Below are 23,027 nucleotides of genomic sequence, written 5' to 3' on the forward strand. Positions count from 1 at the left end.
GGTCAAGGCTAGCCTTCAGTGGCGTAAATGACCACTGAAGTTAGTTTATAATGTCATTTTTCACACTATACAATGTGTAGAGTTATACTGTTGATTTAGAGTATATCTGGTGGTTTGATGTTACAAATAGGGGTTTTACATTTCAGTCTCTCAGTGTTGAACATGTTTCTGTCCTAGTCAGTGAATTTTGATTAGGCCCTTTGTCTTTTGTCGGCTCATCGCTTTAAGCTAAATATGAAGTTCCGTACTCCCTATCTATAGGACGGAGCAGTTCTATATGGGGGACTATGAGGTCCTATCGTGTTTGGTTCATAGACTCTTTACATGTAAACTATGCTATAGAAAATGATTTTAATACCTCAAAAGCAATGTCATGTCTCAAGCTTGTCTATCTCTCAGACAGCATGCTCACACTATACAGGCCCAGGATATCTATTATAATGTAGTACAGTTATCATGGATCTTTTCATTTGTGGCTTATCGTGTCTCTGTTCATGTCATGTTTCACCAGCACTGTAGTGAAAGACGCCCACAACAGAACCATATTCAGTCAACATTCTGATTTGAAGTAGTTACCATGTTTAGCCACATGGGGGCGCTAGATAGTAGAGCATGAACCAGAGCAAAATATAGACTTCATCAAATCACATTTATTTATAAAGCCTTTTTTACATCAGCAGTTGTCACAAAGTGTTTATACAGATACCCAGCCTAAAACCCCAAACAGCAAGCAGTGTCTCGCTCGCGCGCCCTCTCTCCCTGTCTCGCTCGCGCGCTCTCCCTCCCTGTCTCGCTCGCTCGCACGCTCTCTCCCTCCCTGTCTCGCTCGCTCGCACGCTCTCTCCCTCCCTGTCTCGCTCGCTCGCACGCTCTCTCCCTCCCTGTCTCGCTCGCTCGCTCTCCCTCCCTGTCTCGCTCGCTCGCTCTCCCTCCCTGTCTCGCTCGCTCGCTCTCCCTCCCTGTCTCGCTCGCTCGCTCTCCCTCCCTGTCTCGCTCGCTCGCTCTCCCTCCCTGTCTCGCTCGCTCGCTCTCCCTCCCTGTCTCGCTCGCTCGCTCTCCCTCCCTGTCTCGCTCGCTCGCTCTCCCTCCCTGTCTCGCTCGCTCGCTCTCACTCCCTGTCTCGCTCGCTCGCTCTCACTCCCTGTCTCGCTCGCTCGCTCTCACTCCCTGTCTCGCTCGCACGCGCTCTCTCCGTCTCGCTCGCTCGCACGCGCTCTCTCCCTCCCTGTCTCGCTCGCTCGCTCTCCCTCCCTGTCTCGCTCGCTCGCACGCGCTCTCTCCCTCCCTGTCTCGCTCGCTCGCTCTCCCTCCCTGTCTCGCTCGCTCGCTCTCCCTCCCTGTCTCGCTCGCTCTCCCTCCCTGTCTCGCTCGCTCTCCCTCCCTGTCTCGCTCGCTCTCCCTCCCTGTCTCGCTCGCTCGCTCGCTCTCCCTCCCTGTCTCGCTCGCTCGCTCGCTCTCCCTCCCTGTCTCGCTCGCTCGCTCGCTCTCCCTCCCTGTCTCGCTCGCTCGCTCGCTCTCCCTCCCTGTCTCGCTCGCTCGCTCGCTCTCCCTCCCTGTCTCGCTCGCTCGCTCTCTCTCCCTGTCTCGCTCGCGCGCTCTCTCTCCCTGTCTCGCTCGCGCGCTCTCTCTCCCTGTCTCGCTCGCGCGCTCTCTCTCCCTGTCTCGCTCGCGCGCTCTCTCTCCCTGTCTCGCTCGCGCGCCCTCTCTCCCTGTCTCGCTCGCGCGCCCTCTCTCCCTGTCTCGCTCGCACGCTCTCTCTCCCTCCCTCCCTGTCTCGCTCGCACGCTCTCTCTCCCTCCCTCCGTCTCGCTCGCACGCTCTCTCTCCCTCCCTCCCTGTCTCGCTCGCACGCTCTCTCTCCCTCCCTCCCTGTCTCGCTCGCACGCTCTCTCTCCCTCCCTCCCTGTCTCGCTCGCACGCTCTCTCTCCCTCCCTCCCTGTCTCTCTCGCTCGCTCTCCCCCCTGTATCGCACGCTCTCTCTCCCTCCCTGTCTCGCTCGCTCGCTCTCCCTCCCTGTCTCGCTCGCTCGCTCTCCCTCCCTGTCTCGCTCGCTCGCTCTCCCTCCCTGTCTCGCTCGCTCGCTCTCCCTCCCTGTCTCGCTCGCTCGCTCTCCCTCCCTGTCTCGCTCGCTCGCTCTCCCTCCCTGTCTCGCTCGCTCTCCCTCCCTGTCTCGCTCGCTCGCTCTACCTCCCTGTCTCGCTCGCTCGCTCTACCTCCCTGTCTCGCTCGCTCGCTCTCCCTCCCTGTCTCGCTCGCTCGCTCTCCCTCCCTGTCTCGCTCGCTCGCTCTCCCTCCCTGTCTCGCTCGCTCGCTCTCCCTCCCTGTCTCGCTCGCTCTCCCTCCCTGTCTCGCTCGCTCTCCCTCCCTGTCTCGCTCGCTCTCCCTCCCTGTCTCGCTCGCTCTCCCTCCCTGTCTCGCTCGCTCTCTCTCCCTGTCTCGCTCTCTCCCTGTCTCGCTCGCTCGCTCTCTCTCCCTGTCTCGCTCGCTCGCTCTCTCTCCCTGTCTCGCTCGCTCGCTCTCTCTCCCTGTCTCGCTCGCGCGCTCTCTCTCCCTGTCTCGCTCGCGCGCTCTCTCTCCCTGTCTCGCTCGCTCGCTCTCTCTCCCTGTCTCGCTCGCTCGCCCTCTCTCCCTGTCTCGCTCGCGCGCCCTCTCTCCCTGTCTCGCTCGCGCGCCCTCTCTCCCTGTCTCGCTCGCGCGCCCTCTCTCCCTGTCTCGCTCGCGCGCCCTCTCTCCCTGTCTCGCTCGCGCGCCCTCTCTCCCTGTCTCGCTCGCGCGCTCTCCCTCCCTGTCTCGCTCGCTCGCACGCTCTCTCCCTCCCTGTCTCGCTCGCTCGCACGCTCTCTCCCTCCCTGTCTCGCTCGCTCGCACGCTCTCTCCCTCCCTGTCTCGCTCGCTCGCTCTCCCTCCCTGTCTCGCTCGCTCGCTCTCCCTCCCTGTCTCGCTCGCTCGCTCTCCCTCCCTGTCTCGCTCGCTCGCTCTCCCTCCCTGTCTCGCTCGCTCGCTCTCCCTCCCTGTCTCGCTCGCTCGCTCTCACTCCCTGTCTCGCTCGCTCGCTCTCACTCCCTGTCTCGCTTGCACGCGCTCTCTCCGTCTCGCTCGCTCGCACGCGCTCTCTCCCTCCCTGTCTCGCTCGCTCGCTCTCCCTCCCTGTCTCGCTCGCTCTCCCTCCCTGTCTCGCTCGCTCGCTCTCCCTCCCTGTCTCGCTCGCTCGCTCTCCCTCCCTGACTCGCTCGCTCGCTCTCCCTCCCTGTCTCGCTCGCTCTCCCTCCCTGTCTCGCTCGCTCTCCCTCCCTGTCTCGCTCGCTCGCTCCCTGTCTCGCTCGCTCGCTCTCCCTCCCTGTCTCGCTCGCTCGCTCTCCCTCCCTGTCTCGCTCGCTCTCCCTCCCTGTCTCGCTCGCTCGCTCGCTCCCTGTCTCGCTCGCTCGCTCGCTCCCTGTCTCGCTCGCTCGCTCGCTCCCTGTCTCGCTCGCTCTCCCTCCCTGGATCGCTCGCTCGCTCTCTCTCCCTGTCTCGCTCGCTCGCTCTCTCTCCCTGGATCGCTCGCGCGCTCTCTCTCCCTGTCTCACTCGCGCGCTCTCTCTCTCCGTCTCGCTCGCTCGCACGCGCTCTCTCCCTCCCTGTCTCGCTTGCTCGCCCTCTCTCCCTGTCTCGCTCGCGCGCCCTCTCTCCCTGTCTCGCTCGCGCGCCCTCTCTCCCTGTCTCGCTCGCGCGCCCTCTCTCCCTGTCTCGCTCGCGCGCCCTCTCTCCCTGTCTCGCTCGCGCGCCCTCTCTCCCTGTCTCGCTCGCGCGCTCTCCCTCCCTGTCTCGCTCGCTCGCACGCTCTCTCCCTCCCTGTCTCGCTCGCTCGCACGCTCTCTCCCTCCCTGTCTCGCTCGCTCGCACGCTCTCTCCCTCCCTGTCTCGCTCGCTCGCTCTCCCTCCCTGTCTCGCTCGCTCGCTCTCCCTCCCTGTCTCGCTCGCTCGCTCTCCCTCCCTGTCTCGCTCGCTCGCTCTCCCTCCCTGTCTCGCTCGCTCGCTCTCCCTCCCTGTCTCGCTCGCTCGCTCTCACTCCCTGTCTCGCTCGCTCGCTCTCACTCCCTGTCTCGCTTGCACGCGCTCTCTCCGTCTCGCTCGCTCGCACGCGCTCTCTCCCTCCCTGTCTCGCTCGCTCGCTCTCCCTCCCTGTCTCGCTCGCTCTCTCTCCCTGTCTCGCTCGCTCGCACGCGCTCTCTCTCCCTGTCTCGCTCGCTCGCACGCGCTCTCTCTCCCTGTCTCGCTCGCTCGCACGCGCTCTCTCCGTCTCGCTCGCTCGCACGCGCTCTCTCCCTCCCTGTCTCGCTCGCTCGCTCTCCCTCCCTGTCTCGCTCGCTCTCCCTCCCTGTCTCGCTCGCTCTCCCTCCCTGTCTCGCTCGCTCTCCCTCCCTGTCTCGCTCGCTCGCTCGCTCGCTCCCTGTCTCGCTCGCTCGCTCTCCCTCCCTGTCTCGCTCGCTCGCTCTCTCTCCCTGTCTCGCTCGCTCGCTCTCTCTCCCTGTCTCGCTCGCGCGCTCTCTCTCCCTGTCTCGCTCGCGCGCTCTCTCTCCCTGTCTCGCTCGCGCGCTCTCTCTCTCCGTCTCGCTCGCTCGCACGCGCTCTCTCCCTCCCTGTCTCGCTCGCTCGCACGCTCTCTCCCTCCCTTTCTCGCTCGCTCGCTCGCACGCTCTCTCCCTCCCTTTCTCGCTCGCTCGCTCTCCCTCCCTGTCTCGCTCGCTCGCTCTCCCTCCCTGTCTCGCTCGCTCGCTCTCCCTCCCTCCCTGTCTCGCTCGCTCTCCCTCCCTCCCTGTCTCGCTCGCTCTCCCTCCCTCCCTGTCTCGCTCGCTCGCTCTCCCTCCCTGTCTCGCTCGCTCTCCCTCCCTCCCTGTCTCGCTCGCTCTCCCTCCCTGTCTCGCTCGCTCGCTCTCCCTCCCTGTCTCGCTCGCTCGCTCTCCCTCCCTGTCTCGCTCGCTCGCTCTCCCTCGCTGTCTCGCTCGCTCTCCCTCCCTGTCTGGCTCGCTCTCCCTCCCTGTCTCGCTCGCTCGCTCTCACTCCCTGTCTCGCTCGCTCGCACGCGCTCTCTCCCTCCCTGTCTCGCTCGCTCGCTCTCCCTCCCTGTCTCGCTTGCTCGCTCTCCCTCCCTGTCTCGCTCGCTCGCTCTCCCTCCCTGTCTCACTCGCTCGCTCGCTCTCCCTCCCTGTCTCGCTCGCTCTCCCTCCCTGTCTCGCTCGCTCGCTCGCTCTCCCTCCCTGTCTCGCTCGCTCGCTCGCTCTCCCTCCCTGTCTCGCTCGCTCGCTCTCCCTCCCTGTCTCGCTCGCTCGCTCGCTCTCTCTCCCTGTCTCGCTCGCTCTAACTCCCTGTCTCGCTCGCTCGCTCGCTCTCCCTCCCTGTCTCGCTCGCTCTAACTCCCTCGCTCGCTCGCTCTCCCTCCCTCGCTCGCTCGCTCTCCCTCCCTGTCTCGCTCGCTCTCCCTCCCTGTCTCGCTCGCTCTCCCTCCCTGTCTCGCTCGCTCTCCCTCCGTGTCTCGCTCGCTCTCCCTCCCTGTCTCGCTCGCTCCCTGTCTCGCTCGCTCGCTCTCCCTCCCTGGATCGCTCGCTCTCCCTCCCTGTCTCGCTCGCTCTCTCTCCCTCCCTGTCTCGCTCGCTCTCTCTCCCTCCCTGTCTCGCTCGCTCTCTCTCCCTCCCTGTCTCGCACGCTCTCTCTCCCTCCCTCCCTGTCTCGCTCGCACGCTCTCTCTCCCTCCCTCCCTGTCTCGCTCGCTCGCACGCTCTCTCTCCCTCCCTCCCTGTCTCGCACGCTCTCTCTCCCTCCCTCCATGTCTCGCTCGCTCGCTCTCCCTCCCTGTCTCGCTCGCTCGCTCTCCCTCCCTGTCTCGCTCGCTCGCGCTCTCTCTCCCTGTCTCGCTCGCACGCGCTCTCTCTCCGTCTCGCTCGCTCGCACGCGCTCTCTCTCCGTCTCGCTCGCTCGCACGCGCTCTCTCTCCGTCTCGCTCGCTCGCACGCTCTCTCCCTCCCTTTCTCTCTCGCACGCTCTCTCCCTCCCTTTCTCTCTCGCTCGCTCTCCCTCCCTGTCTCGCTCGCTCTCCCTCCCTGTCTCGCTCGCTCTCCCTCCCTGTCTCGCTCGCTCGCTCTCCCTCCCTGTCTCGCTCGCTCTCCCTCCCTGTCTCGCTCGCTCTCTCTCCCTGTCTCGCTCGCTCGCACGCGCTCTCTCTCCCTGTCTCGCTAGCTCGCACGCGCTCTCTCTCCGTCTCGCTCGCTCGCACGCGCTCTCTCCCTCCCTGTCTCGCTCGCTCGCACGCGTTCTCTCCCTCCCTGTCTCCCTCGCACGCTCTCTCCCTCCCTTGCTCGCTCGCTCTCCCTCCCTGTCTCGCTCGCTCGCTCTCCCTCCCTGTCTCGCTCGCTCGCTCTCCCTCCGTGTCTCGCTCGCTCGCTCTCCCTCCCTGTCTCGCTCGCTCGCTCTCCCTCCCTGTCTCGCTCGCTCGCTCTCCCTCCCTGTCTCGCTCGCTCGCTCTCCCTCCCTGTCTCGCTCGCGCGCTCTCCCTCCCTGTCTCGCTCGCGCGCTCTCTCTCCCTGTCTCGCTCGCGCGCTCTCTCTCTCCGTCTCGCTCGCACGCGCTCTCTCCCTCCCTGTCTCGCTCGCTCGCACGCTCTCTCCCTCCCTTTCTCGCTCGCTCTCCCTCCCTCCCTGTCTCGCTCGCTCGCTCTCCCTCCCTCCCTGTCTCGCTCGCTCGCTCTCCCTCCCTGTCTCGCTCGCTCTCCCTCCCTCCCTGTCTCGCTCGCTCGCTCTCCCTCCCTGTCTCGCTCGCTCGCTCTCCCTCCCTGTCTCGCTCGCTCGCTCTCCCTCCCTGTCTCGCTCGCTCTCCCTCCCTGTCTCGCTCGCTCGCTCTCTCTCGCTGTCTCGCTCGCTCTAACTCCCTGTCTCGCTCGCTCTAACTCCCTGTCTCGCTCGCTCGCTCGCTCTCCCTCCCTGTCTCGCTCGCTCTAACTCCCTGTCTCGCTCGCTCGCTCGCTCTCCCTCCCTGTCTCGCTCGCTCTCCCTCCCTGTCTCGCTCGCTCTCCCTCCCTGTCTCGCTCGCTCCCTGTCTCGCTCGCTCGCTCTCCCTCCCTGTCTCGCTCGCTCTCCCTCCCTGTCTCGCTCGCTCTCCCTCCCTGTCTCACTCGCTCTCCCTCCCTGTCTCGCTCGCTCCCTGTCTCGCTCGCTCGCTCTCCCTCCCTGGATCGCTCGCTCTCCTTCCCTGTCTCGCTCGCTCTCTCTCCCTCCCTGTCTCGCACGCTCTCTCTCCCTCCCTGTCTCGCTCGCTCGCTCTCCCTCCCTGGATCGCTCGCTCGCTCTCTCTCCCTGTCTCGCTCGCTCGCTCTCTCTCCCTGGATCGCTCGCGCGCTCTCTCTCTCCGTCTCGCTCGCTCGCACGCGCTCTCTCCCTCCCTGTCTCGCTCGCTTGCACGCTCTCTCCCTCCCTTTCTCGCTCGCTCGCTCTCCCTCCCTGTCTCGCTCGCTCGCTCTCCCTCCCTGTCTCGCTCGCTCGCTCTCCCTCCCTGTCTCGCTCGCTCGCTCTCCCTCCCTGTCTCGCTCGCTCGCTCTCCCTCCTTGTCTCGCTCGCTCGCGCTCGCTCTCTCTCCCTTTCTCGCTCGCTCGCACGCGCTCTCAATCCCTGTCTCGCTCGCTCGCACGCGCTCTCTCTCCCTGTCTCGCTCGCTCGCACGCGCTCTCTCCGTCTCGCTCGCTCGCACGCGCTCTCTCCCTCCCTGTCTCGCTCGCTTGCACGCTCTCTCCCTCCCTTTCTCGCTCGCTCGCTCTCCCTCCCTGTCTCGCTCGCTCGCTCTCCCTCCCTGTCTCGCTCGCTCGCTCTCCCTCCCTGTCTCGCTCGCTCGCTCTCCCTCCCTGTCTCGCTCGCTCGCTCTCCCTCCTTGTCTCGCTCGCTCGCGCTCGCTCTCTCTCCCTTTCTCGCTCGCTCGCACGCGCTCTCAATCCCTGTCTCGCTCGCTCGCACGCGCTCTCTCTCCCTGTCTCGCTCGCTCGCACGCGCTCTCTCCGTCTCGCTCGCTCGCACGCGCTCTCTCCCTCCCTGTCTCGCTCGTCCGCTCTCCCTCCCTGTCTCGCTCGCTCGCTCTCTCTCCCTGTCTCGCTCGCTCGCTCTCTCTCCCTGTCTCGCTCGCTCGCTCTCTCTCCCTGTCTCGCTCGCGCGCTCTCTCTCCCTGTCTCGCTCGCGCGCTCTCTCTCCCTGTCTCGCTCGCGCGCTCTCTCTCCCTGTCTCGCTCGTGCGCTCTCTCTCTCCGTCTCGCTCGCTCGCACGCGCTCTCTCCCTCCCTGTCTCGCTCGCTCGCACGCTCTCTCCCTCCCTTTCTCGCTCGCTCGCTCTCCCTGCCTGTCGCTCGCTCGCTCGCTCTCCCTCCCTGTCTCGCTCGCTCGCTCTCCCTCCCTGTCTCGCTCGCTCGCTCTCCCTCCCTGTCTCGCTCGCTCGCTCTCCCTCCCTGTCTCGCTCGCTCTCCCTCGCTGTCTCGCTCGCTCTCCCTCCCTGTCTCGCTCGCTCTCTCTCCCTGTCTCGCTCGCTCGCACGCGCTCTCTCTCCCTGTCTCGCTCGCTCGCACGCGCTCTCTCTCCCTGTCTCGCTCGCTCGCACCCGCTCTCTCCGTCTCGCTCGCTCGCACGCGCTCTCTCCCTCCCTGTCTCGTTCGCTCGCTCTCCCTCCCTGTCTCGCTCGCTCGCTCGCTCTCCCTCCCTGTCTCGCTCGCTCGCGCTCCCTCCCTGTCTCGCTCGCTCGCGCTCCCTCCCTGTCTCGCTCGCTCGCTCGCTCTCCCTCCCTGTCTCTCTCGCTCGCTCGCTCTCCCTCCCTGTCTCGCTCGCTCGCTCGCTCTCTCTCCCTGTCTCGCTCGCTCTAACTCCCTGTCTCGCTCGCTCGCTCGCTCTCCCTCCCTGTCTCGCTCGCTCTCCCTCCCTGTCTCGCTCGCTCTCCCTCCCTGTCTCGCTCGCTCCCTGTCTCGCTCGCTCGCTCTCCCTCCCTGGATCGCTCGCTCTCCCTCCCTGGATCGCTCGCTCTCCCTCCCTGTCTCGCTCGCTCTCTCTCCCTCCCTGTCTCGCTCGCTCTCTCTCCCTCCCTGTCTCGCACGCTCTCTCTCCCTCCCTGTCTCGCTCGCACGCTCTCTCTCCCTCCCTCCCTGTCTCGCTCGCACGCTCTCTCTCCCTCCCTCCCTGTCTCGATCGCACGCTCTCTCTCCCTCCCTCCCTGTCTCGCTCGCACGCTCTCTCTCCCTCCCTGTCTCGCTCGCACGCTCTCTCTCCCTCCCTCCCTGTCTCGCTCGCACGCTCTCTCTCCCTCCCTCCCTGTCTCGATCGCACGCTCTCTCTCCCTCCCTCCCTGTCTCGCTCGCACGCTCTCTCTCCCTCCCTCCCTGTCTCGCTCGCTCGCCCTCCCCCCCGGTCTCGCACGCTCTCTCTCCCTCCCTGTCTCGCACGCTCTCTCTCCCTCCCTGTCTCGCACGCTCTCTCTCCCTCCCTGTCTCGCTCGCTCGCTCTCCCTCCCTGTCTCGCTCGCTCGCTCCCTGTCTCGCTCGCTCGCTCCCTGTCTCGCTCGCTCGCTCTCCCTCCCTGTCTCGCTCGCTCGCTCTCCCTCCCTGTCTCGCTCGCTCGCTCCCTGTCTCGCTCGCTCCCTCCCTGTCTCGCTCGCTCGCTCTCCCTCCCTGTCTCGCTCGCTCTCTCTCCCTCCCTGTCTCGCACGCTCTCTCTCCCTCCCTCCCTGTCTCGCTCGCACGCTCTCTCTCCCTCCCTCCCTGTCTCGCTCGCACGCTCTCTCTCCCTCCCTCCCTGTCTCGCTCGCACGCTCTCTCTCCCTCCCTCCCTGTCTCGCTCGCTCGCTCGCTCTCTCTCCCTGTCTCGCTCGCTCTAACTCCCTGTCTCGCTCGCTCGCTCGCTCTCCCTCCCTGTCTCGCTCGCTCTAACTCCCTGTCTCGCTCGCTCGCTCTCCCTCCCTGTCTCGCTCGCTCTCCCTCCCTGTCTCGCTCGCTCTCCCTCCCTGTCTCGCTCGCTCTCCCTCCCTGTCTCGCTCGCTCCCTGTCTCGCTCGCTCGCTCTCCCTCCCTGGATCGCTCGCTCTCCCTCCCTGGATCGCTCGCTCTCCCTCCCTGTCTCGCTCGCTCTCTCTCCCTCCCTGTCTCGCTCGCTCTCTCTCCCTCCCTGTCTCGCTCGCTCTCTCTCCCTCCCTGTCTCGCACGCTCTCTCTCCCTCCCTGTCTCGCACGCTCTCTCTCCCTCCCTGTCTCGCACGCTCTCTCTCCCTCCCTGTCTCGCTCGCACGCTCTCTCTCCCTCCCTCCCTGTCTCGCTCGCACGCTCTCTCTCCCTCCCTCCCTGTCTCGCTCGCACGCTCTCTCTCCCTCCCTCCCTGTCTCGCTCGCTCGCTCTCCCTCCCTGGATCACTCGCTCGCTCGCTCTCCCTCCCTGTCTCGCTCGCTCGCTCTCCCTCCCTGTCTCGCTCGCTCTCTCTCCCTCCCTGTCTCGCTCGCTCTCTCTCCCTCCCTGTCTCGCACGCTCTCTCTCCCTCCCTGTCTCGCTCGCACGCTCTCTCTCCCTCCCTCCCTGTCTCGCTCGCACGCTCTCTCTCCCTCCCTCCCTGTCTCGCTCGCACGCTCTCTCTCCCTCCCTCCCTGTCTCGCTCGCTCGCCCTCCCCCCCTGTCTCGCACGCTCTCTCTCCCTCCCTGTCTCGCTCGCTCGCTCTCCCTCCCTGTCTCGCTCGCTCGCTCTCCCTCCCTGTCTCGCTCGCTCGCTCTCCCTCCCTGTCTCGCTCGCTCGCTCTCCCTCCCTGTCTCGCTCGCTCGCTCTCCCTCCCTGTCTCGCTCGCTCGCTCTCCCTCCCTGTCTCGCTCGCTCGCTCTCCCTCCCTGTCTCGCTCGCTCGCTCCCTGTCTCGCTCGCTCGCTCTCCCTCCCTGGATCACTCGCTCGCTCGCTCTCCCTCCCTGGATCACTCGCTCGCTCGCTCTCCCTCCCTGTCTCGCTCGCTCTCTCTCCCTCCCTGTCTCGCACGCTCTCTCTCCCTCCCTGTCTCGCTCGCACGCTCTCTCTCCCTCCCTGTCTCGCTCGCTCGCTCTCCCCCCTGTCTCGCTCGCTCTCCCCCACTGTCTCGCACGCTCTCTCTCCCTACCTGTCTCGCTCGCTCGCTCGCTCTCCCCCCCTGTCTCGCACGCTCTCTCTCCCTCCTTGTCTCGCACGCTCTCTCTCCCTCCCTGTCTCGCACGCTCTCTCTCCCTCCCTGTCTCGCACGCTCTCTCTCCCTCCCTGTCTCGCTCGCTCTCTCTCCCTCCCTGTCTCGCTCGCTCTCTCTCCCTCCCTGTCTCGCTCGCTCGCTCTCTCTCCCTCCCTGTCTCGCTCGCTCGCTCTCTCTCCCTCCCTGTCTCGCTCGCTCGCTCTCTCTCCCTCCCTGTCTCGCTCGCTCGCTCTCCCTCCCTCCCTCGCTCTCGCTCGCTCGCTCGCTCGCTCGCTCTCCCTCCCTGTCTCGCTCGCTCGCTCTCCCTCCCTGTCTCGCTCGCTCGCTCTCCCTCCCTGTCTCGCTCGCTCGCTCTCCCTCCCTGTCTCGCTCGCTCGCCCTCCCTGGCTCGCTCGCTCTCCCTCCCTGTCTCGCTTGCTCGCACGCGCTCTCTCTCCCTGTCTCGCTCGCTCGCACGCGCTCTCTCCCTGTCTCGCTCGCTCGCACGCGCTCTCTCTCCGTCTCGCTCGCTCGCACGCGCTCTCTCCCTCCCTGTCTCGCTCGCACGCTCTCTCCCTCCCTTTCTCGCTCGCTCGCTCTCCCTCCCTGTCTCGCTCGCTCTCCCTCCCTGTCTCGCTCGCTCTCCCTCCCTGTCTCGCTCGCTCTCCCTCCCTGGCTCGCTCGCTCGCTCTCCCTCCCTGTCTCGCTCGCTCGCTCTCCCTCCCTGTCTCGCTCGCTCTCTCTCCCTGTCTCGCTCGCTCGCACGCGCTCTCTCTCCCTGTCTCGCTAGCTCGCACGCGCTCTCTCTCCCTGTCTCGCTCGCTCGCACGCGCTCTCTCTCCGTCTCGCTCGCTCGCACGCGCTCTCTCCCTCCCTGTCTCCCTCGCACGCTCTCTCCCTCCCTTGCTCGCTCGCTCGCTCTCCCTCCCTGTCTCGCTCGCTCGCTCTCCCTCCCTGTCTCGCTCGCTCGCTCTCCCTCCCTGTCTCGCTCGCTCGCTCTCCCTCCCTGTCTCGCTCGCTCGCTCTCCCTCCGTGTCTCGCTCGCTCGCTCTCCCTCCCTGTCTCGCTCGCTCGCTCTCCCTCCCTGTCTCGCTCGCTCGCTCTCCCTCCGTCTCGCTCGCTCGCACGCGCTCTCTCCCTCCCTGTCTCGCTCGCTCGCTCTCCCTCCCTTTCTCGCTCGCTCGCTCTCCCTCCCTGTCTCGCTCGCTCGCTCTCCCTCCCTGTCTCGCTCGCTCTCCCTCCCTGTCTCGCTCGCTCGCTCTCCCTCCCTGTCTCGCTCGCTCGCTCTCCCTCCCTGTCTCGCTCGCTCTCTCTCCCTCCCTGTCTCGCTCGCTCGCCCTCCCTGGCTCGCTCGCTCTCCCTCCCTGTCTCGCTCGCTCGCTCTCCCTCCCTGTCTCGCTCGCTCGCTCTCCCTCCCTGTCTCGCTCGCTCGCTCTCCCTCCCTGTCTCGCTCGCTCGCTCTCCCTCCCTGTCTCGCTCGCTCGCTCTCCCTCCCTGTCTCGCTCGCTCGCTCTCCCTCCCTGTCTCGCTCGCTCGCTCTCCCTCCCTGTCTCGCTCGCTCGCTCTCCCTCCCTGTCTCGCTCGCTCGCTCTCCCTGTCTCGCTCGCACGCTCTCTCTCCCTCCCTCCCTGTCTCGCTCGCTCGCCCTCCCCCCCTGTCTCGCACGCTCTCTCTCCCTCCCTGTCTCGCTCGCTCGCTCTCCCTCCCTGTCTCGCTCGCTCGCTCTCCCTCCCTGGCTCGCTCGCTCGCTCTCCCTCCCTGTCTCGCTCGCTCGCTCTCCCTCCCTGTCTCGCTCGCTCGCTCTCCCTCCCTGTCTCGCTCGCTCGCTCTCCCTCCCTGTCTCGCTCGCTCGCTCTCCCTCCCTGTCTCGCTCGCTCTCCCTCCCTGTCTCGCTCGCTCTCTCTCCCTCCCTTTCTCGCACGCTCTCTCTCCCTCCCTGTCTCGCACGCTCTCTCTCCCTCCCTGTCTCGCTCGCACGCTCTCTCTCCCTCCCTGTCTCGCTCGCTCGCTCTCCCCCCTGTCTCGCTCGCTCTCCCCCCGTCTCGCACGCTCTCTCTCCCTCCCTGTCTCGCTCGCTCGCTCGCTCTCCCCCCCTGTCTCGCACGCTCTCTCTCCCTCCCTGTCTCGCACGCTCTCTCTCCCTCCCTGTCTCGCTCGCTCTCTCTCCCTCCCTGTCTCGCTCGCTCTCTCTCCCTCCCTGTCTCGCTCGCTCGCTCTCTCTCCCTCCCTGTCTCGCTCGCTCGCTCTCTCTCCCTCCCTGTCTCGCTCGCTCTCTCTCCCTCCCTGTCTCGCTCGCTCGCTCTCCCTCCCTGTCTCGCTCGCTCGCTCTCCCTCCCTGTCTCGCTCGCTCGCTCTCCCTCCCTGTCTCGCTCGCTCGCTCTCCCTCCCTGTCTCGCTCGCTCTCCCTCCCTGTCTCGCTCGCTCTCCCTCCCTGTCTCGCTCGCTCGCTCTCCCTCCCTGTCTCGCTCGCTCTCCCTCCCTGTCTCGCTCGCTCTCCCTCCCTGTCTCGCTCGCTCTCCCTCCCTGTCTCGCTCGCTCGCTCGCTCTCCCTCCCTGTCTCGCTCGCTCGCTCTCCCTCCCTGTCTCGCTCGCTCTCCCTCCCTGTCTCGCTCGCTCGCACGCGCTCTCTCTCCCTGTCTCGCTCTCTCTCCCTGTCTCGCTCGCTCGCACACGCTCTCTCTCCCTGTCTCGCTCGCTCGCACGCGCTCTCTCTCCCTGTCTCGCTCTCTCGCACGCGCTCTCTCTCCCTGTCTCGCTCGCTCGCACGCGCTCTCTCCCTATCTCGCTCGCTCGCACGCGCTCTCTCCCTGTCTCGCTCGCTCGCACGCGCTCTCTCTCCGTCTCGCTCGCTCGCACGCGCACTCTCCCTCCCTGTCTCGCTCGCACGCTCTCTCCCTCCCTTTCTCGCTCGCTCGCTCTCCCTCCCTTTCTCGCTCGCTCGCTCTCCCTCCCTGTCTCGCTCGCTCTCCCTCCCTGTCTCGCTCGCTCTCCCTCCCTGTCTCGCTCGCTCGCTCTCCCTCCTGTCTCGCTCGCTCGCTCTCCCTCCCTGTCTCGCTCGCTCGCTCTCCCTCCCTGTCTCGCTCGCTCGCTCTCCCTCCCTGTCTCGCTCGCTCGCTCTCCCTCCCTGTCTCGCTCGCTCGCTCTCCCTCCCTGTCTCGCTCGCTCGCTCGCTCTCCCTCCCTGTCTCGCTCGCTCGCTCTCCCTCCCTGTCTCGCTCGCTCGCTCGCTCTCCCTCCCTGTCTCGCTCGCTCGCTCGCTCTCCCTCCCTGTCTCGCTCGCTCGCTCGCTCGCTCGCTCTCTCCCTGTCTCGCTCGCTCTAACTCCCTGTCTCGCTCGCTCGCTCGCTCTCCCTCCCTGTCTCGCTCGCTCTAACTCCCTGTCTCGCTCGCTCTCCCTCCCTGTCTCGCTCGCTCTCCCTCCCTGTCTCGCTCGCTCTCCCTCCCTGTCTCGCTCGCTCCCTGTCTCGCTCGCTCGCTCTCCCTCCCTGGATCGCTCGCTCTCCCTCCCTGTCTCGCTCGCTCTCTCTCCCTCCCTGTCTCGCTCGCTCTCTCTCCCTCCCTGTCTCGCTCTCTCTCTCTCCCTCCCTGTCTCGCACGCTCTCTCTCCCTCCCTGTCTCGCTCGCTCGCACGCTCTCTCTCCCTCCCTCCCTGTCTCGCTCGCACGCTCTCTCTCCCTCCCTCCCTGTCTCGCTCGCACGCTCTCTCTCCCTCCCTCCCTGTCTCGCTCGCTCGCCCTCCCCCCCTGTCTCGCACGCTCTCTCTCCCTCCCTGTCTCGCTCGCTCGCTCTCCCTCCCTGTCTCGCTCGCTCGCTCTCCCTCCCTGTCTCGCTCGCACGCTCTCTCCCTCCCTTTCTCGCTCGCTCGCTCTCCCTCCCTTTCTCGCTCGCTCGCTCTCCCTCCCTGTCTCGCTCGCTCTCCCTCCCTGTCTCGCTCGCTCTCCCTCCCTGTCTCGCTCGCTCGCTCTCCCTCCCTGTCTCGCTCGCTCGCTCTCCCTCCCTGTCTCGCTCGCTCGCTCGCTCTCCCTCCCTGTCTCGCTCGCTCGCTCGCTCTCCCTCCCTGTCTCGCTCGCTCGCTCGCTCTCCCTCCCTGTCTCGCTCGCTCGCTCGCTCTCCCTCCCTGTCTCGCTCGCTTCGCTCGCTCTCCCTCCCTGTCTCGCTCGCTCGCTCGCTCTCCCTCCCTGTCTCGCTCGCTCGCTCGCTCTCCCTCCCTGTCTCGCTCGCTCGCTCGCTCTCCCTCCCTGTCTCGCTCGCTCGCTCGCTCTCCCTCCCTGTCTCGCTCGCTCGCTCGCTCTCCCTCCCTGTCTCGCTCGCTCGCTCGCTCTCCCTCCCTGTCTCGCTCGCTCGCTCGCTCTCCCTCCCTGTCTCGCTCGCTCGCTCGCTCTCCCTCCCTGTCTCGCTCGCTCGCTCGCTCTCCCTCCCTGTCTCGCTCGCTCGCTCGCTCTCCCTCCCTGTCTCGGTCTCCCTCCCTGTCTCGCTCGCTCGCTCGCTCTCCCTCCCTGTCTCGCTCGCTCGCTCGCTCTCCCTCCCTGTCTCGCTCGCTCGCTCTCCCTCCCTGTCTCGCTCGCTCGCTCGCTCTCCCTCCCTGTCTCGCTCGCTCGCTCGCTCTCCCTCCCTGTCTCGCTCGCTCGCTCGCTCTCCCTCCCTGTCTCGCTCGCTCGCTCGCTCTCCCTCCCTGTCTCGCTCGCTCGCTCGCTCTCCCTCCCTGGCTCGCTCGCTCGCTCGCTCTCCCTCCCTGGCTCGCTCGCTCGCTCGCTCTCCCTCCCTGTCTCGCTCGCTCGCTCTCCCTCCCTGTCTCGCTCGCTCGCTCTCCCTCCCTGTCTCGCTCGCTCGCTCTCCCTCCCTGTCTCGCTCGCTCTCTCTCCCTCCCTGTCTCGCTCGCTCGCCCTCCCTGGCTCGCTCGATCTCCCTCCCTGTCTCGCTCGCTCGCACGCGCTCTCTCTCCCTGTCTCGCTCGCTCGCACGCGCTCTCTCTCCCTGTCTCGCTCGCTCGCACGCGCTCTCTCTCCCTGTCTCGCTCGCTCGCACGCGCTCTCTCCCTGTCTCGCTCGCACGCGCTCTCTCTCCGTCTCGCTCGCTCGCTCGCTCTCCCTCCCTGTCTCGCTCGCTCGCTCTCCCTCCCTGTCTCGCTCGCTCGCTCTCCCTCCCTGTCTCGCTCGCTCGCTCTCCCTCCCTGTCTCGCTCGCTCGCTCTCCCTCCCTGTCTCGCTCGCTCGCTCTCCCTCCCTGTCTCGCTCGCTCGCTCGCTCTCCCTCCCTGTCTCGCTCGCTCGCTCGCTCTCCCTCCCTGTCTCGCTCGCTCTCCCTCCCTGGCTCGCTCGCTCGCACGCGCTCTCTCTCCCTGTCTCGCTAACTCGCACGCGCTCTCTCTCCCCGTCTCGCTCGCTCGCACGCGCTCTCTCCCCGTCTCGCTCGCTCGCACGCGCTCTCTCTCCGTCTCGCTCGCACGCGCTCTCTCCCTCCCTGTCTCGCTCGCACGCTCTCTCCCTCCCTGTCTCGCTCGCTCTCCCTCCCTGTCTCGCTCGCTCGCTCTCCCTCCCTGTCTCGCTCGCTCTCCCTCCCTGTCTCGCTCGCTCTCTCTCCCTGTCTCGCTCGCTCGCACGCGCTCTCTCTCCCTGTCTCGCTAGCTCGCACGCGCTCTCTCTCCCTGTCTCGCTCGCTCGCACGCGCTCTCTCCCTCCCTGTCTCGCTCGCTCGCCCGCCTCTCTCCCGTCTCGCTCGCTACGCGCTCTCTCTCCGTCTCGCTCGCTCGCACGCGGTCTCTCCCTGTCTCGCTCGCTCGCACGCGCTCTCTCTCCCTCTCTGTCTCCCTCGCACGCGCTCTCTCCCTCCCTGTGCTCGCTCGCTCGCTCTCCCTCCCTGTCTCGCTCGCTCGCTCTCCCTCCCTGTCTCGCTCGCTCGCTCTCCCTCCCTGTCTCGCTCGCTCGCTCTCCCTCCCTGTCTCGCTCGCTCGCTCTCCCTCCCTGTCTCGCTCGCTCGCGCTCGCTCTCTCTCCCTGTCTCGCTCGCTCGCTCGCTCTCCCTGCTCGCTCGCGCTGCTCTCGCTCCCTGTCTCGCTCGCGCGCTCTCTCTCTCCGTCTCGCTCGCTCGCACGCGCTCTCTCCCTCCCTGTCTCGCTCGCTCGCTTCTCCCTCCCTGTCTCGCTCGCTCGCTCTCCCTCCCTGTCTCGCTCGCTCGCTCTCCCTCCCTGTCTCGCTCGCTCGCTCGCTCTCCTCCCTGTCTCGCTCGCTCGCTCTCCCTCCCTGTCTCGCTCGCTCGCTCTCTCTCCCTGTCTCGCTCGCTCGCTCGCTCTCCCTCCCTGTCTCGCTCGCTCGCTCGCTCTAACTCCCTGTCTCGCTCGCACGCTCTCTCTCCCTCCCTGTCTCGCTCGCTCGCTCTCTCCCTCCCTGTCTCGCTCGCTCGCTCTCCCTCCCTGTCTCGCTCGCTCGCTCTCCCTCCCTGTCTCGCTCGCTCGCTCTCCCTCCCTGTCTCGCTCGCTCGCTCTCCCTCCCTGTCTCGCTCGCTCGCTCTCCCTCCCTGTCTCGCTCGCTCGCTCTCCCTCCCTGTCTCGCTCGCTCGCTCTCCCTCCCTGTCTCGCTCGCTCTCCCTCCCTGTCTCGCTCGCTCGCTCGCTCCCTGTCTCGCTCGCTCGCTCTCCCTCCCTGTCTCGCTCGCTCGCTCTCCCTCCCTGGATCGCTCGCTCGCTCGCTCTCCCTCCCTGTCTCGCTCGCTCTCTCTCCCTCCCTTTCTCGCACGCTCTCTCTCCCTCCCTGTCTCGCACGCTCTCTCTCCCTCCCTGTCTCGCACGCTCTCTCTCCCTCCCTGTCTCGCACGCTCTCTCTCCCTCCCTGTCTCGCTCGCACGCTCTCTCTCCCTCCCTGTCTCGCTCGCTCGCTCTCCCCCCTGTCTCGCTCGCTCTCCCCCCGTCTCGCACGCTCTCCCCCCGTCTCGCACGCTCTCTCTCCCTCCCTGTCTCGCTCGCTCGCTCGCTCTCCCCCCGTCTCGCACGCTCTCTCTCCCTCCCTGTCTCGCTCGCTCGCTCGCTCTCCCCCCGTCTCGCTCGCTCTCCCCTTGTCTCGCACGCTCTCTCTCCCTCCCTGTCTCGCTCGCTCGCTCGCTCTCCCTCCCTGTCTCGCTCGCTCGCTCTCCCTCCCTGTCTCGCTCGCTCGCTCTCCCTCCGTCTCGCTCGCTCGCACGCGCTCTCTCCCTCCCTGTCTCGCTCGCTCGCTCTCCCTCCCTTTCTCGCTCGCTCGCTCGCTCTCCCTCCCTGTCTCGCTCGCTCGCTCTCCCTCCCTGTCTCGCTCGCTCGCTCTCCCTCCCTGTCTCGCTCGCTCGCTCTCCCTCCCTGTCTCGCTCGCTCGCTCTCCCTCCCTGTCTCGCTCGCTCGCGCTCGCTCTCTCTCCCTGTCTCGCTCGCTCGCACGCGCTCTCTCTCCCTGTCTCGCTCGCTCGCACGCGCTCTCTCCGTCTCGCTCGCTCGCACGCGCTCTCTCCCTCCCTGTCTCGCTCGCTCGCTCTCCCTCCCTGTCTCGCTCGCTCTCCCTCCCTGTCTCTCTCGCTCGCTCGCTCTCCCTCCCTGTCTCGCTCGCTCGCTCTCTCTCCCTGTCTCGCTCGCTCGCTCTCTCTCCCTGTCTCGCTCGCGCGCTCTCTCTCCCTGTCTCGCTCGCGCGCTCTCTCTCTCCGTCTCGCTCGCTCGCACGCGCTCTCTCCCTCCCTGTCTCGCTCGCTCGCACGCTCTCTCCCTCCCTTTCTCGCTCGCTCGCTCTCCCTCCCTGTCTCGCTCGCTCGCTCTCCCTCCCTGTCTCGCTCGCTCGCTCTCCCTCCCTGTCTCGCTCGCTCTCCCTCCCTGTCTCGCTCGCTCTCCCTCCCTGTCTCGCTCGCTCTCCCTCCCTGTCTCGCTCGCTCTCTCTCCCTGTCTCGCTCGCTCGCACGCGCTCTCTCTCCCTGTCTCGCTCGCTCGCACGCGCTCTCTCCCTCCCTGTCTCGCTCGCTCGCACGCGCTCTCTCCCTCCCTGTCTCGCTCGCTCCCACGCGCTCTCTCCCTCCCTGTCTCGCTCGCTCGCTCTCCCTCCCTGTCTCGCTCGCTCGCTCTCCCTCCCTGTCTCGCTCGCTCGCTCTCCCTCCCTGTCTCGCTCGCTCGCTCGCTCTCCCTCCCTGTCTCGCTCGCTCTCCCTCCCTGTCTCGCTCGCTCGCTCGCTCCCTGTCTCGCTCGCTCGCTCTCCCTCCCTGTCTCGCTCGCTCGCTCTCCCTCCCTGGATCACTCGCTCGCTCGCTCTCCCTCCCTGGATCACTCGCTCGCTCGCTCTCCCTCCCTGTCTCGCTCGCTCTCTCTCCCTCCCTTTCTCGCACGCTCTCTCTCCCTCCCTGTCTCGCACGCTCTCTCTCCCTCCCTGTCTCGCTCGCACGCTCTCTCTCCCTCCCTGTCTCGCTCGCACGCTCTCTCTCCCTCCCTGTCTCGCTCGCTCGCTCTCCCCCCTGTCTCGCTCGCTCTCCCCCCGTCTCGCACGCTCTCTCTCCCTCCCTGTCTCGCTCGCTCGCTCGCTCTCCCCCCGTCTCGCACGCTCTCTCTCCCTCCCTGTCTCGCTCGCTCGCTCGCTCTCCCCCCGTCTCGCTCGCTCTCCCCTTGTCTCGCACGCTCTCTCTCCCTCCCTGTCTCGCTCGCTCGCTCGCTCTCCCTCCCTGTCTCGCACGCTCTCTTTCCCTCCCTGTCTCGCTCGCTCGCTCGCTCTCCCTCCCTGTCTCGCTCGCTCGCTCTCCCTCCCTGTCTCGCTCGCTCGCTCTCCCTCCGTCTCGCTCGCTCGCACGCGCTCTCTCCCTCCCTGTCTCGCTCGCTCGCTCTCCCTCCCTTTCTCGCTCGCTCGCTCTCCCTCCCTGTCTCGCTCGCTCGCTCTCCCTCCCTGTCTCGCTCGCTCTCCCTCCCTGTCTCGCTCGCTCTCCCTCCCTGTCTCGCTCGCTCTCTCTCCCTGTCTCGCTCGCTCGCACGCGCTCTCTCTCCCTGTCTCGCTCGCTCGCACGCTCTCTCTCCCTCCCTCCCTGTCTCGCTCGCACGCTCTCTCTCCCTCCCTCCCTGTCTCGCTCGCTCGCCCTCCCCCCCTGTCTCGCACGCTCTCTCTCCCTCCCTGTCTCGCTCGCTCGCTCTCCCTCCCTGTCTCGCTCGCTCGCTCTCCCTCCCTGGCTCGCTCGCTCGCTCTCCCTCCCTGTCTCGCTCGCTCGCTCTCCCTCCCTGTCTCGCTCGCTCGCTCTCCCTCCCTGTCTCGCTCGCTCGCTCTCCCTCCCTGTCTCGCTCGCTCGCTCTCCCTCCCTGTCTCGCTCGCTCGCTCTCCCTCCCTGTCTCGCTCGCTCTCCCTCCCTGTCTCGCTCGCTCTCTCTCCCTCCCTTTCTCGCACGCTCTCTCTCCCTCCCTGTCTCGCACGCTCTCTCTCCCTCCCTGTCTCGCTCGCACGCTCTCTCTCCCTCCCTGTCTCGCTCGCTCGCTCTCCCCCCTGTCTCGCTCGCTCTCCCCCCGTCTCGCACGCTCTCTCTCCCTCCCTGTCTCGCTCGCTCGCTCGCTCTCCCCCCCTGTCTCGCACGCTCTCTCTCCCTCCCTGTCTCGCACGCTCTCTCTCCCTCCCTGTCTCGCTCGCTCTCTCTCCCTCCCTGTCTCGCTCGCTCTCTCTCCCTCCCTGTCTCGCTCGCTCTCTCTCCCTCCCTGTCTCGCTCGCTCGCTCTCTCTCCCTCCCTGTCTCGCTCGCTCGCTCTCTCTCCCTCCCTGTCTCGCTCGCTCTCTCTCCCTCCCTGTCTCGCTCGCTCGCTCTCCCTCCCTGTCTCGCTCGCTCTCTCCTCCCTCCTGTCTCGCTCGCTCTCCCTCCCTGTCTCGCTCGCTCTCCCTCCCTGTCTCGCTCGCTCGCTCTCCCTCCCTGTCTCGCTCGCTCTCCCTCCCTGTCTCGCTCGCTCTCCCTCCCTGTCTCGCTCGCTCGCTCTCCCTCCCTGTCTCGCTCGCTCTCCCTCCCTGTCTCGCTCGCTCGCACGCGCTCTCTCTCCCTGTCTCGCTCTCTCTCCCTGTCTCGCTCGCTCGCACACGCTCTCTCTCCCTGTCTCGCTCGCTCGCACGCGCTCTCTCTCCCTGTCTCGCTCTCTCGCACGCGCTCTCTCTCCCTGTCTCGCTCGCTCGCACGCGCTCTCTCCCTATCTCGCTCGCTCGCACGCGCTCTCTCTATCTCGCTCGCTCGCACGCGCTCTCTCCCTGTCTCGCTCGCTCGCACGCGCTCTCTCTCCGTCTCGCTCGCTCGCACGCGCACTCTCCCTCCCTGTCTCGCTCGCCACGCTCTCTCCCTCCCTTTCTCGCTCGCTCGCTCTCCCTCCCTTTCTCGCTCGCTCGCTCTCCCTCCCTGTCTCGCTCGCTCTCCCTCCCTGTCTCGCTCGCTCTCCCTCCCTGTCTCGCTCGCTCGCTCTCCCTCCCTGTCTCGCTCGCTCGCTCTCCCTCCCTGTCTCGCTCGCTCGCTCTCCCTCCCTGTCTCGCTCGCTCGCTCTCCCTCCCTGTCTCGCTCGCTCGCTCTCCCTCCCTGTCTCGCTCGCTCGCTCTCCCTCCCTGTCTCGCTCGCTCGCTCGCTCTCCCTCCCTGTCTCGCTCGCTCGCTCGCTCTCCCTCCCTGTCTCGCTCGCTCGCTCGCTCTCCCTCCCTGTCTCGCTCGCTCGCTCGCTCGCTCTCCCTCCCTGTCTCGCTCGCTCGCTCGCTCTCCCTCCCTGTCTCGCTCGCTCGCTCGCTCGCTCGCTCTCTCCCTGTCTCGCTCGCTCTAACTCCCTGTCTCGCTCGCTCGCTCGCTCCTGCTCCTCGAACTCCCTGTCTCGCTCGCTCTCCCTCCCTGTCTCGCTCGCTCTCCCTCCCTGTCTCGCTCGCTCCCTGTCTCGCTCGCTCGCTCTCCCTCCCTGGATCGCTCGCTCTCCCTCCCTGTCTCGCTCGCTCTCTCTCCCTCCCTGTCTCGCTCGCTCTCTCTCCCTCCCTGTCTCGCTCTCTCTCTCTCCCTCCCTGTCTCGCACGCTCTCTCTCCCTCCCTGTCTCGCTCGCTCGCACGCTCTCTCTCCCTCCCTCCCTGTCTCGCTCGCACGCTCTCTCTCCCTCCCTCCCTGTCTCGCTCGCACGCTCTCTCTCCCTCCCTCCCTGTCTCGCTCGCTCGCCCTCCCCCCCTGTCTCGCACGCTCTCTCTCCCTCCCTGTCTCGCTCGCTCGCTCTCCCTCCCTGTCTCGCTCGCTCGCTCTCCCTCCCTGTCTCGCTCGCACGCTCTCTCCCTCCCTTTCTCGCTCGCTCGCTCTCCCTCCCTTTCTCGCTCGCTCGCTCTCCCTCCCTTTCTCGCTCGCTCGCTCTCCCTCCCTGTCTCGCTCGCTCTCCCTCCCTGTCTCGCTCGCTCGCTCTCCCTCCCTGTCTCGCTCGCTCGCTCTCCCTCCCTGTCTCGCTCGCTCGCTCTCCCTCCCTGTCTCGCTCGCTCGCTCGCTCTCCCTCCCTGTCTCGCTCGCTCGCTCGCTCTCCCTCCCTGTCTCGCTCGCTCGCTCGCTCTCCCTCCCTGTCTCGCTCGCTCGCTCGCTTTCCCTCCCTGTCTCTATCGTTCGCTCGCTCTCCCTCCCTGTCTCGCTCGCTCGCTCGCTCTCCCTCCCTGTCTCGCTCGCTCGCTCGCTCTCCCTCCCTGTCTCGCTCGCTCGCTCGCTCTCCCTCCCTGTCTCGCTCGCTCGCTCGCTCTCCCTCCCTGTCTCGCTCGCTCGCTCGCTCTCCCTCCCTGTCTCGCTCGCTCGCTCGCTCTCCCTCCCTGTCTCGCTCGCTCGCTCGCTCTCCCTCCCTGTCTCGCTCGCTCGCTCGCTCTCCCTCCCTGTCTCGGTCTCCCTCCCTGTCTCGCTCGCTCGCTCGCTCTCCCTCCCTGTCTCGCTCG

The sequence above is a fragment of the Salmo salar genome, chromosome 14 (assembly GCF_965601325.2).
Source record: "Salmo salar chromosome 14, fSalSal1, whole genome shotgun sequence".
Taxonomy (NCBI): Eukaryota; Metazoa; Chordata; class Actinopteri; order Salmoniformes; family Salmonidae; genus Salmo; species Salmo salar.